This window comes from Ambystoma mexicanum, chromosome 10 (genome assembly GCF_040938575.1).
Source record: "Ambystoma mexicanum isolate Mex_15411 chromosome 10, UKY_AmexF1_1, whole genome shotgun sequence".
Lineage (NCBI taxonomy): Eukaryota > Metazoa > Chordata > Amphibia > Caudata > Ambystomatidae > Ambystoma > Ambystoma mexicanum.
The window spans coordinates 1534917584-1534934355 of NC_090932.1; the positions used below are offsets into that span (position 1 = coordinate 1534917584).

The 16772-nt window shown below is 52.5% G+C and overlaps 1 protein-coding gene across 5 annotated transcripts in view; it reads right to left on the minus strand.

Annotated features, from left to right (window-relative positions):
* Positions 1-16772, minus strand: part of PXN (paxillin) — a 321226-nt gene that overhangs the window by 177864 nt on the left and 126590 nt on the right. Inside the window, exon 1 of one of the 5 annotated variants that reach the window (XM_069619740.1) lies at positions 4901-5019. The exons of 3 other annotated variants lie outside the window; for them this stretch is intronic. The gene's annotated coding sequence lies outside the window, so the exon portion shown is untranslated. One more of the 5 variants, XM_069619739.1, reaches the window with a different exon arrangement.

The window sequence follows — 16772 nt, forward strand, 5'->3', positions numbered from 1 at the left end:
TGAAACATACGGGAGACATTACACGAGGTGCAGCTTGCTTTTTTTTTGCTCGTCTCATTAACTTCAAACTGTGTGCACCAAGCGAGCACCCATCCCTCTGACTCCTTTCCGCAGCAGGCACCCACTAAATGAGCTCAACTCTCCCAGCCCCTCCTGCAGTAGGCACCCACAGAGAGTCCCACTCTCCCAGCAACCCCCCCCCCCCCAACCCCCCGCAGCAGCATGGGTGGACTGGGAACTAAAAGAGGCCCTGGAAATTATGTTCAAAGTGGCACAAATTCACACATTTTCAGCAAGACCAATGCACCAATGCTTTTCCTATGCCAACCTTTGGAAATACTACACAAAAGAGACCCAGGGTGCAGAGGCACACCGGGAAATCTCTAGTTCCCTATGGGCCTGTGCAGCAGTCATCCGCCAAGCAAACTCCACATTTTCCCCAGCACCTCTACAGCAGGCATCCAACAAGCGAGCCCCACACTCCCAGCCACTCCTGCAGCAGGCATCCACCGAGAGCCCCTCCCTCCCAACCCCTCCTGCAGTAGGCATCCACAGAGATCCCCACTCTCCCAACCCCTCCGGCAGCAGGCATCCACTAAATAAGCCTCACTCTCCCAACCCCTCCTGCAGCAGGCATTAACGAGCCCCACTCTCCCAAACCCTCCTGCAGCAGGCATCCACCGAGCCCCTCTCTCCCAACCCCTCCTGCAGTAGGCATCCACCGAGATCCCCACTCTCCCAACCCCTCCTGCAGCAGGCATCCACCGAGCCCCACTCTCCCAACCCCAACTGCAGCATGCATCCACCAAGAGCCTCACACTCTCAACCGCTCCTGCAGCAGGCATCCACCAAGAGCCCCACTCTCCCAACCCCTCCGGCAGCAGGCATCCACTAAATAAGCCTCACTCTCCCAACCCCTCCTGCAGCAGGCATCCACCGAGCCCCACTCTCCCAACCCCTCCTGCAGCAGGCATCCACCGAGCCCCTCCCTCCCAACCCCTCCTGCAGCAGGCATCCGCCGAGATCCCCACTCTCCCAACCCCCTCCTGCAGCAGGCATCCACCGAGTCCCACTCTCCCAACCCCTTCTGCAGCAGGCATCCACTAAATAAGCCTCACTCTCCCAACCACTCCTGCAGCAGGCATCCATCCACCAAGTGAACCCCACTCTACCCAACCCCCGCCTGGAGAACGTATACATCAAGCGACCCTCACTCTACCCAACACCTCCAGCAGAAGGCATCCACCAAGCAAGCCTCACTCTCTCAACCGCTCCTGCAGCAGGCATCCACCAAGAGCCCCACACTCCCAACCCCTCCTGCAGCAGACATCCACTGAGAGCCCCTCTCTCCCAACCCCTCCTGCAGCAGGCATCCACCGAGATCCCCACTCTCCCAACCGCTCCTGCAGCAGGCATCCACAAATTAAGCCTCACTCTCCCAACCCCTCCTGCAGCAGGCATCCACCGAGAGCCCCACTCTCTCAACCCCTCCTGCAGAAGGCATCCACGAGAGCCCCACTCTCCCAACCCCTCCTGCACAAGGCATCCACGAGAGCCCCACTCTCCCAACCCCTCCTGTAGAAGGCATCCACCGAGAGCCCCACTCTCCCAACTCCTCCTGCAGAAGGCATCCACCTAGAGCCCCACGCTCCCAACCCCTCCTGCAGAAGGCATCCACCTAGAGCCCCACACTCCCAACCCCTCCTGCAGAAGGCATCCACCTAGAGCCCCACACTCCCAACCGCTCCTGCAGCAGGCATCCACTAAATAAGCCTCACTCTCCCAACCCTTCCTGCAGCAGGCATCCACCGAGCCCCACTCTCCCAACCCCTCCTGCAGAAGGCATCCACCAAGCGAACCCCACTCTATGCAACCCCCTCCTGGAGAACGTATACATCAAGCGACCCTCACTCTACCCAACACCTCCAGCAGATGGCATCCACCAAGCGAACCCCACTGTACCCAACACCCATCCCCCCGCAGAAGGCATCCATCAAGCAAGCCTCACTCTACCCAACACCCCCCGCAGAAGGCATACATCAAGCAAGCTTCACTCTACCAAACATCTCCCGCAGAAGGCATACATTAAGCAAGCAGTCTCCCAACCCCTCCTGCAGCATGCACCCACCAAGCGAACTCTACTCTACCCAACCCCCTCCTGGAGAATGCATACATCAAGCGAATCTCACTCTCCCAACCCCTCCTGCAGCAGGTATCCACCAAGAGCACCACTCTCCCAACCCCTCCTGCAGCAGGCATCCACCCAGCCCCTCCCTCCCAACCCCTCCTGCAGCAGGCATCCACCGAGATCCCCACTTTCCCAACCCCCTCCTGCAGCAGGCATCCACCGAGCCCCACTCTCCCAACCCCTTCTGCAGCAGGCATCCACTAAATAAGCCTCACTCTCCCAACCCCTTCTGCAGCAGGCATCCACTAAATAAGCCTCACTCTCCCAACCCCTCCTGCAGCAGGCATCCACTAAATAAGCCTCACTCTCCCAACCCCTCCTGCAGCAGGCATCCACCGAGCCCCTCCCTCCCAACCCCTCCTGCAGCAGGCATCCACCGAGATCCCCACTCTCCCAACCCCCTCCTGCAGCAGGCATCCACCGAGCCCCACTCTCCCAACCCCTTCTGCAGCAGGCATCCACTAAATAAGCCTCACTCTCCCAACCACTCCTGCAGCAGGCATCCATCCACCAAGTGAACCCCACTCTACCCAACCCCCGCCTGGAGAACGTATACATCAAGCGACCCTCACTCTGCCCAACACCTCCAGCAGAAGGCATCCACCAAGCAAGCCTCACTCTCTCAACCGCTCCTGCAGCAGGCATCCACCAAGAGCCCCACACTCCCAACCCCTCCTGCAGCAGACATCCACTGAGAGCCCCTCTCTCCCAACCCCTCCTGCAGCAGGCATCCACCGAGATCCCCACTCTCCCAACCGCTCCTGCAGCAGGCATCCACTAAATAAGCCTCACTCTCCCAACCCCTTCTGCAGCAGGCATCCACGAATTAAGCCTCACTCTCCCAACCCCTCCTGCAGCAGGCATCCACCGAGAGCCCCACTCTCTCAACCCCTCCTGCAGAAGGCATCCACGAGAGCCCCACTCTCCCAACCCCTCCTGTAGAAGGCATCCACCGAGAGCCCCACTCTCCCAACCCCTCCTGCAGAAGGCATCCACCTAGAGCCCCACACTCCCAACCCCTCCTGCAGAAGGCATCCACCTAGAGCCCCACACTCCCAATCCCTCCTGCAGAAGGCATCCACCAAGATCCCCACTCTCCCAACCGCTCCTGCAGCAGGCATCCACTAAATAAGCCTCACTCTCCCAACCCTTCCTGCAGCAGGCATCCACCGAGCCCCACTCTCCCAACCCCTCCTGCAGAAGGCATCCACCGAGAGCCCCACACTCCCAACCCCTCCTGTAGCAGGCATCCACTAAATAAGCCTCACTCTCCCAACCCCTCCTGCAGCAGGCATCCACCAAGCGAACCCCACTCTACGCAACCCCCTCCTGGAGAACGTATACATCAAGCGACCCTCACTCTACCCAACACCTCCAGCAGATGGCATCCACCAAGCGAACCCCACTGTACCCAACACCCATCCCCCCGCAGAAGGCATCCATCAAGCAAGCCTCACTCTACCCAACACCCCCCGCAGAAGGCATACATCAAGCAAACTTCACTCTACCAAACATCTCCCGCAGAAGGCATACATTAAGCAAGCAGTCTCCCAGCCCCTCCTGCAGCATGCACCCACCAAGCGAACTCTACTCTACCCAACCCCCTCCTGGAGAATGCATACATCAAGCGAATCTCACTCTCCCAACCACTCCTGCAGCAGGTATCCACCAAGAGCCCCACACTCCCAACCCCAACTGCAGCAGGCATCCACCAAGAGCCTCACACTCTCAACCGCTCCTGCAGCAGGCATCCACCAAGAGCCCCACACTCCCAACCCCAACTGCAGCAGGCATCCACCAAGAGCCTCACACTCTCAACCGCTCCTGCAGCAGGCATTCACCAAGAGCCCCACACTCCCAACCCCTCCTGAAGCAGACATCCAATAAATAAGCCTCACTCTCCCAACCCCTCCTGCAGCAGGCATCCACCGAGCCCCACTCTCCCAACCCCTCCTGCAGCAGGCATCCACCAAGAGCCCCACTCTCAACCGCTCCTGCAGCAGGCATCCACCAAGAGCCCCACACTCCCAACCCCTCCTGCAGCAGGCATCCACTAAATAAGCCTCACTCTCCCAACCCCTCCTGCAGCAGGCATCCACCGAGTGCCCCACTCTACCCCAACCCCCTTCTGGAGAACATATACATCAAGCAAACCTCACTCTACCCCAAAACCTCCAGCAGAAGGCATCCACCAAGCAAGCCTCACTCTACCAAACACCTCCGCAGAAGGCATACATCAAGCGAACTCACTCTACACAATACCTCCTAGAAAAGAGCCTGAAAGCAAGCATCTATTTTCTCTCCCCCTTCGCCCCCACCATCTACCTTACCTTACCTTACATCCACCAGGTGTGCATAACACGACTCGCCCGCAGTATCATGCATGCATCTTGTGAGCATGACTAACTCTACGAGTGATCTGCAGCACTTCCTGTGCAGTCTAAGACAATCCGTCGAACGAGTTCATCTGATCTACGATTCGGCCCGGCATGCACAACTCCTCGCCTACCCAGAGCAGTTCAGATCCAGGCGAGTCCGGGGCGTGGGGGGTATAGCCACGGGAGGGCGCCAGCTAGAAGGGTCACTCTCACCCCAAAACAAACACGCCATTGCCTGCCAGCGGGAGAGAGTTGTGTCTGTGATCAGAGCGCAAGACGGACACAATCACTGGCCTGCAAAGAGCACCTGGGCGGCGGGGAGACGTGTGCCTACCTGGGCGGCAGGCGGGTTCCGCCTCTTGCCGCGGGCTCGGTCTGGGCAAGCCCCGGGACTGCGCGGCTTAAATTGGAGGGAGGGGTTCCAGTCGCCAGCTCATATCACCACCACAATGACTAAGGAGAATGTCACCACGCCGAACCCTGCTGGAGAGCGAGCACGCGAAACTCGCAAGAGCGCGTGCCACCTGCTGTCCCGCCGGGGCAAAGAGCCGGCAATGTGGGTATAGGCTGGCATTCACCAGGCGGCTTCTATCCCACCCTCCCGTGCTCAGAACTTGCCTACAGCTGGCAATAGGGATTCCAGCACGCCTCCCAATCCGGGCGCCTCACCTGTAGCTAGCAGAGACCGAGCACCCCAGGGCAACTCGTAGGACGTCATTCAAGGATGCTGTGAACAAATAACACTTCATCTTTCTAGTCGGAAGACAACCTTATTAAGAAGTAACTTCTATGCGAAGGTCGTTACCCTACCAGTTGGTCACTGGCACTATCCAGAGCAAATGGCATGTTTTAGATACCACATGTGGTAGTCCGCATCCTAGAGGTACCTTCTGGTTGGGCAGATATGAACCTGGCGTCTCAGGAATGACCTGGAGAAGAATATCTTCTGATTGGGTGAACGGGATGCAGCCCTGGGGCTGCAGTAGCTCTACTGTTAATAGGCCCCCGTAGGCCTGTTGCCTCGGGGAGGCATGGTTCAATATGCCAGCTGCTGAGCGTGGGCTATCCGGTACTTAAAGTCAAAGGTCAACAGTAGCAACCCTGGCCTATGGTTGGCCTGGCCACCAATGGGCATGGTGGGAACAAGCAGGTTGACCGAAGACCACGGCGCTGCCCTGGTAGAGACTGAGTGGCTGTATTGAATCAGCTGCGCGGGTTGCCACCCGTCGGTATGGTTCCAGTACCAGGTTCGCAGTGTGTGTCCAACATTTGCAGTTCATGAAATATGTGAATTATTTGGAGCCGTAACCATTAAACATTTGTGATTTCGGCGTGTCTTTTTTAACATGCTTGTAGTGCCAACGTATTAGTGATTGGAGAGGGTTGAGAAAGGGAGGCATGGGCTCGAACAAGGGGGCATGACCTAATGGGTAACAAGGCAGTTTAGGTAAAAGCTGCTTGCCCCCCAAATAATACATTAAGCAACCCTGAAAACATGTATTTTGCGTCACTCAGTATTGTCCCCTTTACATCCAGGCTGCATACTGTAAAATTAAAATCTCTCTGGCTTAGTTTGTAAATACATATATCTCTCTTAATCAGCATATAAGCAATTTAATCAGTGAGCAAACCACCCATACTCATTAAAACAAAAAACTGATAAATAACCACTAGCACCAATAAGGGTCTCTGGCTGTTTTGCATAATATCAAAGAGCATTCTGGGAAGATAAAGACGAACATTTCTTCTGTTTGATGAATATGTCTATCACAGTGATTAAAGCAATGTAATGCTTGGCCTGTCTGAGGGCGATTTCCCATTTCACGGGCACAGCCTACAACTCAATCAAACTTGGGTACACTAGACCTCGAAAATAGCGCTGGGGCAGCCCCTGCATATTAGCAGGAGGCAGCCTGCCCTGGGAGCAGTTTTTGGAGACTGCTGAGTTTTTGCCCTGGCTCAGGGGGTCCACTGCCCCTGCCCCTTCATGTTGGGTAAACGCAGACATGCATGAGCAGTGAGATATTTTCTAGTTTGTTTGTTTTATTTGCTTGTATAGCATGCCAAACCCGGAGGTATCTGGGTACTTTTACTTGGTATACAACAAAGGTTACAGCAGGAACAATGAAGTACAGAAACAACTTTACATGGTGTATAAATGTGATTGCAGGAGGAACCAAGAAATACAATTACAGGATAGATGGCAGAAAGTAGTGACAGACACAGTAAGTTACTAAAACCATGTGTTAGACTTGTGTAACAGATCAAGTCATATGATTGCAGCAAGAGAGTTAGGAACATAGGTAGTATTCTTATACAGTGCAGGTAGAGTACTAGCTAATGTGCCGATACCGAGATAGGAATAAGGAGAGTGGGCGGGGTACAGTGCCAAGCACAGGATGATGATTTGTGAGACAAATCATGTTACACGTTTGTAGAGGGTATATACAAGGATCATAACATCGCTTAGGACAATCTTGAGGTGGGACCCTCAGATGGTCACTTGATATACATATTTAGGCAATGGGCAAGGTCAGGTCACACAAATTGGTCAATAATCACGATAGTACATTTTGGCAGTTAGATTGTGAGAACAGCCAGGTTTTAACCTTGTACCAGAAGGAAAGGAATACTGGTTCTGACCTTAGGGCAGGTGGTAAGGTGTTCCCGGACTTGGCTGCTAGCACTGGGAAGCTAGCTCCTACAGCTTTAGCCAGTTTGAATTTAGGTATGTTGAGGCAATGGGCATAGTTGGCCCTAGTAGGTCTGGTAGAATCCTTTCTAGAGAATTTGTCGATCAGGTACTTGGGGGCTGAGTTGTTTAGACACTTGTGGGTGATCATTAACGTTCTGAAAGTAATCCTGCCTTGAATCGGGAGCCAGTTAGTGTTCCGACGGATTTGTGAGCTATGGTTGGAGCAGGGAATACTTAAAGCTGTTCCGAGAGCGTTGTTTTGCAATACTTGTAGCTTGTGAAGGTTTCTCTGGCTAGTGCCTAGGTAAAGAGTATTGCAATAGCCCAGTTTGGAGAGTATAAGAGCTCTTGCCAGGGTGATGCAACTGCTAGAAGACAGGAATGGTCTACAGGCGTTTATCAATTTGGATGTGTCGGCCGTTGATGACGAAGTGGCGTTGACTTGCCTGTGGATCGACAAGGCAGAATCAAAACCTAGGGTTTTGGCTTTCTTATCGACTTTGATATTGTTACCATCGATATTGAAGGAGGAGCATTGGGGACCTAACTTGTTGAGTCTTAACTTTGAGCCAGTGAGTAGAAGCTCAGTTTTGTCGTCGTTAAGACATAACCCATGCTTGGCCATCCATGCTTGGATTTTACTGTAGATTTCATTTAAGAGTATTGAGTCAGAGTGATAGGCACCTGAGAGTGTGATAAGGATTTGCTGATTGTCTGCGTAATTCGTATATGATAAGCCAAGGTCATCTAGGTGATTAAACAGGAGCTTTGTGAAAATGTTGTAGAGTGTCTGTGAGACACATGAACCTTGTGGGACTCCACATGTGATTGGAGAAGGTTCTGCGGAAGCAGTGGGGGATAGAACCCTCATAGAACTGTCAGAGGAAGGAATTGGCACAGGCTGAGGCTTTGGTGGAGAATGAGGCAGCTGTGGTGAGGTGATTAGTTAAAATGTTATGGTCGACTAAGTCAAACGCTGCTAACATGTCAAGTAGGAGGAGTAGGGCCGGCTTTCCATTGGTCCCTCGCCTCATCCATTTGGATTTTTAGATCCAGGAGGGCTGTCCCAGTCCTGTGTCTATGTCTGAAGCCGGAGGCCTAGAAGGTTGTTGACCTTGAGATGGTTTTGAATCTGGATATAGGCTACTTGATCTAATATATTTTTTTTTTTTAGAAGAAATGGCACTGTGGTAATCGGTCTGAAGTTGGTAGGAATATTTGGGTCTAGGTTCTGCTTTTGAGGAGCGGCATGACCCAGGCATCTTTGAGATTTTTGGGGACGTTGCAAGAGGCAAATGAGGAGTTGATAAAGGATGTGATTAAAGGGGCGAATTCTTTAGCTCCCCTTTTAGAATTGAAGCTGTACAGAGGTCACCTTGGCATCTGGATGGCTCAAGGCTCTTAATGATAGATTCTACCTCTTTCGTAGTAACTGGAGTACATTCGTAGACTTTACTTTGATTGGGAGTCGTATGGTGCTGGGTGCTATGTTTGGGCTGTGAGCTATCTAGGTCACTGGGTGTGGCCAAGGCAGCCAGGCAGGATCTTTTTGCTTGAAGTAATGCAATTTTGTCCAGTACGGCCTTCTGGATGTTAGAACACCAGAGGGCGTCTGGTGGGGAAATGGGCGATTCCAGTTCTTTAAGGATAGTTAAGAGCTCCTTGGTACTGGATCTGGCATTATGGATTTGGTTATTGTAGGTCTCGCTTTTTGTTTTTAGTATGGCAGTTTTATAGGCAGTGGAGGCAATCGTGAAATGTTCCTGATTCTGCGCCTCTTTTGGTTTTACGCAAGGTCTTCAACTTGGACGTGAACCATTTGTTGAGATGTGCCAGTGGTTTTGGCTTTCCTGAGTTTAAGAGGGACTAGTTGGTCGAGGGCGTTAATTAAATTCTGATTGTATGAGTCCACACCAGTTTAGGAGGATCTAAGTCGGTGGCCAGCTGTTGGTTAGTGATAGGTTGAATTAGGGGGAGTATGCTTTCTAGCGTGATTAGCTCATTATTTCTGGTTAAGGCAGGGGGTAGGGGGGCTTCATGTTCCTTGGGGATGGGCTGTTTAAAGTCATGGATTTCAAAGGAGAGGACATTATGGTCTGACCAAGCACATGGAGAGTTGGAAAGAATTTCTGTATTGCAATTTAGATCGGCAACCCAATCTAAGGTTGTGCCTTTGCAGTGTGTTGGGTCTAAGATACGCATTGCAAAGCCTAATTCAATTATAGCATTTTATAAGGCTAGAGCATTGCTATGTAGATTGTCATGCAGACCTAGGTTCATGTCGCCTATAAGCATCATTGGGGAGTAAGGTTTGGTGTTCTGTGAGAGAAGGCAGCTGATGTCTTCCTCAAAGGAGGAAATCGGTATATATCATGGGATATTACAGGGGATATATCAGGTCTCAACACAGGGTGCCCATTGGGGTAGGAATAGTTTGCAGATCCCCGATGGCTGAAAAATCGTGTGCAGATTCCCAGGTTACACAGAAATCTTGGGAGTCGAGTACAAAACCCAGCTTCCAATACCAACGGTGCACGCACCCTTTGAAACTTATAGCAGCAACCCAATCAATGGGGGATGTCACATTCAACCTTCCCCAGGGTTATTGCTGGGCTTTAACTCAAGATGCAGATTCTTCTCAAGGATCTCGTCACTCGTTACTCGTTACTTCTCTGGCCAGATCAGGTCTTGCCGGGACTCCGCACTGGATTTCAACAGGAGCACCCCCAAGCGCATACCATGGATTGATGCCACAAAATCAACCCCAACAGTGTGAATGAATGGCATGCATGGATTATGTCTAATTACAAAATAACGAATCCAATTACAACAAATCCAAAAAAGCTAATTCCAAAATAGCAAAGGGGTTGGGAGTGGGAATTGTGGTTGGGGCATATTAGGAATTAAACCAAAAAAAAAAACCACCCCCCAAAAAACAAAAAAGGAATGTTATTTTGGTATTAGTGGTTATTGCAATCGTTATTTTGGATTCGATGACATCACCTGCAACCGTCTAAATATGTGAATCCCTGCCACCAACCGGTGGGTCAGACCCCCCCAGCCAACTCTCAGAGGTTAGTCACACTGAACAGTATGGCTTCGGGCACCCAAACCAGAAGAAACAAAGAGCCTTTCAAGGGGTACATCAAAGAGTTACCCTAGAATGGCCATTGATGTGGGCTTAGCCAAGGAAAACAAATGTAATTAAACCTTTCAGCAAAATAGAAAACATTCAGGGCCTCGGACTAGAAGTAAAGTTTAATCCTCAGAGAGGTCCCGGGCTACCACCCTTCCAATCCCCCCCGCACCCACAACCCCCTGATCCAACACATTGCCCGCAAGAGAAAGAAGAACATCTCAGAAAGCCAGGGTCCAAGAGCCACTGGTCTGGGGAGTGACCTGCATCCAAACACGCTTCGAGAGCAAAGGGGCAAGGGCCAGAGGACGCACGCTACTACCAAGATTATACCAAATCCAAACTTCTGTTAAACAGTTGAACGTCGTTAGGCCCCACCACATGCTACGGTTAAACCACAGCCAAACACTGCTATGTGGGACTGCTATATCCAATGGCTCACAACACCCATACATCCCTGCATGGCATGGCTAAAGCACACAAATGCTACATGCAACACAACACCACACCAAATGTCCTACTAAATGCAAGGACTATGGCATCCCCTCTGCTGCATGTCAATGCAATACACTGCTCCCGCCCCCATAAGGATCATGCCAAGACACTGCAATACTAACACTACCAGAGGCACTTCCAATCACATTGCAGGGCTAGGTCTAGTTACCTTCCACATACTGGACTATCCACAACTCAGTCTTACGTTTCAGGATTATGCCACCCACCAACTACATGCCAGTGTATGCCAGGCAGCTGTCTGGTATACACCATACTGCATACCAGTAATATCTCCATCCTTACACCTCTGCCATACACCCTAGGACAGTCCAAGACTACACTATCCCCGAGCTATATGTAAAGCCTACAGATCAAATCTGGCGAGTGCCCACCATGGCCCACACCAAGAATCTTTCTCGTTTCTTAGGACATGTTCCTCGAGAAAACCCCACAAAGACCTCCGGGATAACATTCGTACCCGTATTTTATTTTGAGAAAAACACTAGTGCGAGATAAAAGTGTACTTACTGAGAAGTCTAGGGGATTCAAACATTAACCCTGCGGTTTTAACTAGTAAACGAATGGTCAGACCCAGAGCCAATAAAAGGCATCACAAACTCTCACTTGGATGAAGAGTTACAACTTGGACAATGCTGCTAGAACTTGCTACGCAGCGACTTAGATGCTGTGTTCTTGACAACCATTTAAGAGTCCCGGATGAAATGGCTCAGGTTCTGCAAGACAGCCGCGAGCAGGCTGATCTTTTATGACCCCTAAACCTCTGCAGCAGTGTATGGTTTCTCCATGGTGGGCCTCAGCTGGCCCTTGATACTCTAGGTCCAAAGCACTGCACCAAGCGTGGGGTGTAGCTACCACTTTTTGATGTTTCAGCAGTACGATCAAGACGTAGACTACTACTACAGTGCAGATTTGGTCCCTCTACCCTGAGCCCATTGTTTAAGACGAGTAAGGCAACCTCAACATTGGCCAACCACGGCGACCTCCACTCACTAAAAAGTAAAATATTACCTGAACCTGGAGGTTGAAGTGAAACTGAGAAGAACCCAACTTCCACTTCCACTACAGAATATTGATCAGTTATTGACCACACTGCTCTCCGACAACCAAGAAACGATCACACACAACTCTGGTCTATACCAGTAGACTCCGCTTGCCTGGGCTACTGTGCCCTGCTCTGTGTAGCGGGGCAAGTGGTAGCGTCTGCTTAGCTGTCGCTCACAAAAGCTCAGCTATGAAGGTCATTATATACATTTTGCAATGCATGCACCCCAAGGGGCGGGATTGGGCAGCCGGCTCAGACTGGAAAGATGGGCTTCATCTGGGACCAAAGTATAGGTAGGATTTGCGAGCGTTCCAAAAGCAGATTTGGAGGAGGTGTGGTGGGCAGCTGGCACAGAACAGTAGCAGCTGGCAAATCATGCCAGTCCTGCTCGGAGACATGCATTGCAGGCTTTCCGCTACATCTTCATGATACCAAAGTCCACGTCTGCATCTTTGATGCACTTTGGCAATTCCACTCGAATCCCATGGCACCTGCCAGCGCTCCAAGCCACACAATCTATTGACACTTAACCTGAGGGACCGGTTATGATGACTGAGGCAATATAGTTCTCCAGCGAGATGGTAGCTGTAGTGCCGGAGCCGATTTTGAATCCCCCGAGGAGTGCGCCAGATGCTTTTGGGCCCTCTGCTTGGTCATTGCGTTACAGCTCTGGTGCCCTAGGCTGAGAGATGGTAGTCCAGCCAGGACAGAGGATTCTGGGGTCCTGTACTTTGTCATAGGGTGTAGCTCTGGGGACCATGGCTGGGTGACGGTGGTTCAGAGGCGGTTGTAATATAGTTGCGGGGATAGATCGAGCTTGAAGGTTTGCTCAAGCCACGTGAGAAGGTCACCCAGTTTTGGACTTCTTTGCATTCTGGGGCTTGCCTTATAACCCCCGCCTCCCAGTTTGAATTCAGGACTACAAGTCCCAGAATGCAAAGAAAAAAACAGTGCTGAGCCACCGACTCGCACATGCGGAAACCTGAGAGCTCTGCATTATCATTATTGCCGCTTTTCTGGTGACCACGCCTGTATTATGTAATTTTAAGTGGTCTTGTGTAGCGCCTTCTAACTCATTTGGTCGCCTTTTGATGTTTGGTTAGAAAAGGGCCATGGTTAGATGTGAGAAGCCGATGCAAACCCTATGGCGCTGATGTGTGCAAGCCAGAGTAGCAGAATCTTTAGTGCATGGATTGTTCTCCGATTGTTCTCTTTGTCTTTATTCAAATGGGAGGCCTCAAGATGCGATCCACATTACAGCGCTGCGAAGCTCGGCTAGCTGCTGGTGGATCACGGCGAGCTCATCCATAGCTTTATAATCATGCGAGAATGGGCGAGAACTTCTCACAGCACTACTGGAGAAGGAAGGAACGGGTTACTTACTCGTACAACACACCCACGCGGGTAATGATTAACACTCCATCCTGTAAACACCAACGCAGGGGGGAACAGAGCGAGCCTAGAGCTCTTAGGGAAGGGGGGGGGAGGCAGAAGCATGAAACACATCGGAGTGAAGTTGCACATAGGGTGTGCCGGGGGGGGAGGGGCGACGATGCACAGCCAATGAGAGAAGCAATCGGCCGCAGTAGGTTCTCTGGTAGAGGGCAGCAGTGGCAGTGGTGGGGAGGGTGGCAGAGTAACTCGCGGATTGGCGGGGCCAAGGAGAGGGCATCGAGGGATGTCCGAGTAAGACGCGAGCTGGCAAGGGGGCAGGGCAATAGGGCAGTCGGGGGCATGGGCGTAATTTTAGTGGGGGGGGGGACGGGGGCGTTTGTCCCCTCCCCCCCAAATTTCATGGCACACCATTTTGTCCCCATTCATTTGGCTGGGGCACCTTTTCTTCAGATGTCATGTCCGTCCCCCCTAATTTTTTCAGCAAAGTTACTCCACTGGTCGGGGGTGGGGGGAGGGTTAGTTGGGGTTGAGTAAGGAGCGAGCGGCTGGGGAAGCGGAGGTCAGGCATCGTGGGGTAAAGGGGAGGGGGGGGCAATGAGGAGAATATGGGAGAAGGAAGCCGGGGGTGGACAAAGCGAGACCACTCAGAGTTGGGTGACTGGGGGGGAGGGGGCGCTGGAGTTACCCGCAAGCAGGGCATTTTAAACAATCACAGAACTTTGACCTCATGTTACCTCTTAAAAGTTTGAAGATTTCGCAAACTCCAGAATAACAACAAAAATAGCCTTGCTTCCTCGTATCCAAAAAAAGAATAATAGAAACTACGATTTGGGTGTCTTGCAGTCAGACACGGTTTTGGTGGGATTGGGTGGAAAACGATGCTCATTTCTGAAAATAAATCATGAACTGTGAAGACAGATCTAGTAGTGTTTACAATGGGGGTCATTGTAAGTCCAGATCATTGGGTGTGGCTCCATCACCACACGTAATAATGACTGAGGTTTCAATTTATCCAAAAAGTCACCGACAGCGGGCACAATTGCCCACGATCACAAGACGCTCCAGTGCAATGCCACCCCCTCCGAATGCCTATTAAATGGTAACTCAACGTACACTGCAGTGCACGCTTCCGGTGAGTGATGGAAACAGGTCAAAATAAGCACAAATCAGTCAACTACAGAACCATCACATTTACTGGGGGAAATTCCCTCATCCACACTATTAAACACAATTACAAAAAGGTAAACACGTAAAGTGTGATGGCTTCCAATTCACATGCAATCATCCTCAGAGAGAGAGAGAGAGAGAGAGAGAGAGGCAGAGAGAGAGGCAGAGAGAGGGGCAGAGAGAGGGGCAGAGAGAGGGGCAGGGAGAGAGGGAGGCAGGGAGAGAGAGAGGCAGAGAGAGAGAGAGGCAGAGAGAGAGAGAGAGAGAGAGGGGCAGAGAGAGAGAGAGGCAGAGAGAGAGAGGCAGAGGGAGAGAGAGGGAGAGGGAGAGAGAGGGAGAGGGAGAGAAAGGCAGAGAGAGAGAAAGGCAGAGAGAGAAAGAGAGAGAGAGAGAGAGGGAGAGAGAGAGAAAGGCAGAGAGAGAAAGGCAGAGAGAGAAAGGCAGAGAGAGAGAGAGAGAGAGGGAGAGAGGGAGAGAGAGAGAGAGGGAGAGAGAGAAAGGGAGAGAGGGAGAGAGAGAAAGGCAGAGAGAGAGAGAGGCAGAGAGAGAGAGGGGCAGAGAGAGAGAGGGGCAGAGAGAGAGAGGGGCAGAGAGAGAGAGGGGCAGAGAGAGAGAGGGGCAGAGAGAGAGAGGGGCAGAGAGAGGCAGAGAGAGGGGCAGAGAGAGGCAGAGAGAGGGGCAGAGAGAGGGGCAGAGAGAGGGGCAGAGAGAGGGGCAGAGAGAGGGGCAGAGAGAGGGGCAGAGAGAGGGGCAGAGAGAGGGGCAGAGAGAGAGGGGCAGAGAGAGAGAGGGGCAGAGAGAGAGAGGGGCAGAGAGAGAGAGGGGCAGAGAGAGAGAGGGGCAGAGAGAGAGAGGGGCAGAGAGAGAGAGGGGCAGAGAGAGAGAGGGGCAGAGAGAGAGAGAGGCAGAGAGAGAGAGGCAGAGAGAGGCAGAGAGAGAGGCAGAGAGAGAGGCACAGAGAGAGAGAGGCAGAGAGAGAGGCACAGTGAGAGAGAGGCAGAGAGAGAGGCACAGTGAGAGAGAGGCAGAGAGAGGCACAGAGAGAGAGAGGCAGAGAGAGAGGCAGAGAGAGGGGCAGAGAGAGAGAGAGGCAGAGAGAGAGGCAGAGAGAGAGAGAGGCAGAGAGAGAGGCAGAGAGAGAGAGAGGCAGAGAGAGAGGCAGAGAGAGAGAGGCAGAGAGAGAGAGAGAGGCAGAGAGAGAGGGGCAGAGAGAGAGGCGCAGAGAGAGAGAGAGGCGCAGAGAGAGAGAGGCGCAGAGAGAGAGAGAGAGGCAGAGAGAGAGAGAGAGGCAGAGAGAGAGAGAGAGGCAGAGAGAGAGAGAGGCAGAGAGAGAGAGAGGCAGAGAGAGAGAGAGGCAGAGAGAGAGAGAGGCAGAGAGAGAGAGAGAGGCAGAGAGAGAGAGGCAGAGGGAGAGAGAGAGAGGCAGAGAGAGAGAGGCAGAGGGAGAGAGAGAGAGGGAGAGAGAGAGAGAGAGAGAAAGGCAGAGAGAGAAAGGCAGAGAGAGAGAGAGAGGCAGAGAGAGAGGCAGAGAGAGAGGCAGAGAGAGAGGCAGAGAGAGAGAGGGAGAGAGAGAGGGAGAGAGAGAGGGAGAGAGAGAGGGAGAGAGGGGCAGAGAGAGGGGCAGAGAGAGAGGGGCAGAGAGAGAGGGGCAGAGAGAGAGGGGCAGAGAGAGGGAGGGGCAGAGAGAGGGAGGGGCAGAGAGAGGGAGGGGCAGAGAGAGGGAGGGGCAGAGAGAGGGAGGGGCAGAGAGAGGGAGGGGCAGAGAGAGGGAGGGGCAGAGAGAGGGAGGGGCAGAGAGAGGGAGGGGCAGAGAGAGGGAGGGGCAGAGAGAGGGAGGGGCAGAGAGAGAGAGAGGCAGAGAGAGAGAGGCAGAGAGAGAGAGGCAGAGAGAGAGGCAGAGAGAGAGGCAGAGAGAGAGAGGCAGAGAGAGAGGCAGAGAGAGAGGCAGAGAGAGAGGCAGAGAGAGAGGCAGAGAGAGAGGCAGAGAGAGGCGGAGAGAGGCAGAGAGAGAGGCAGAGAGAGAGGCAGAGAGAGAGGCAGAGAGAGAGGCAGAGAGAGAGAGAGAGAGAGAGAGGCAGTGTGTAGGGCGGGGGTTCAAATCACATGTTGTCGTTTTAGTGAAGTGGGTGGAGCTTTAAGAATGTTTGCAGTATGGGCCATGGGGTGCGGGCAAAAGCGACCCACGACCCCACCGTGAAAAGTTAGCATCTATGCAAATGTCCCAATTCAAAGGAAAGGGCATCCATGGTTGAAGG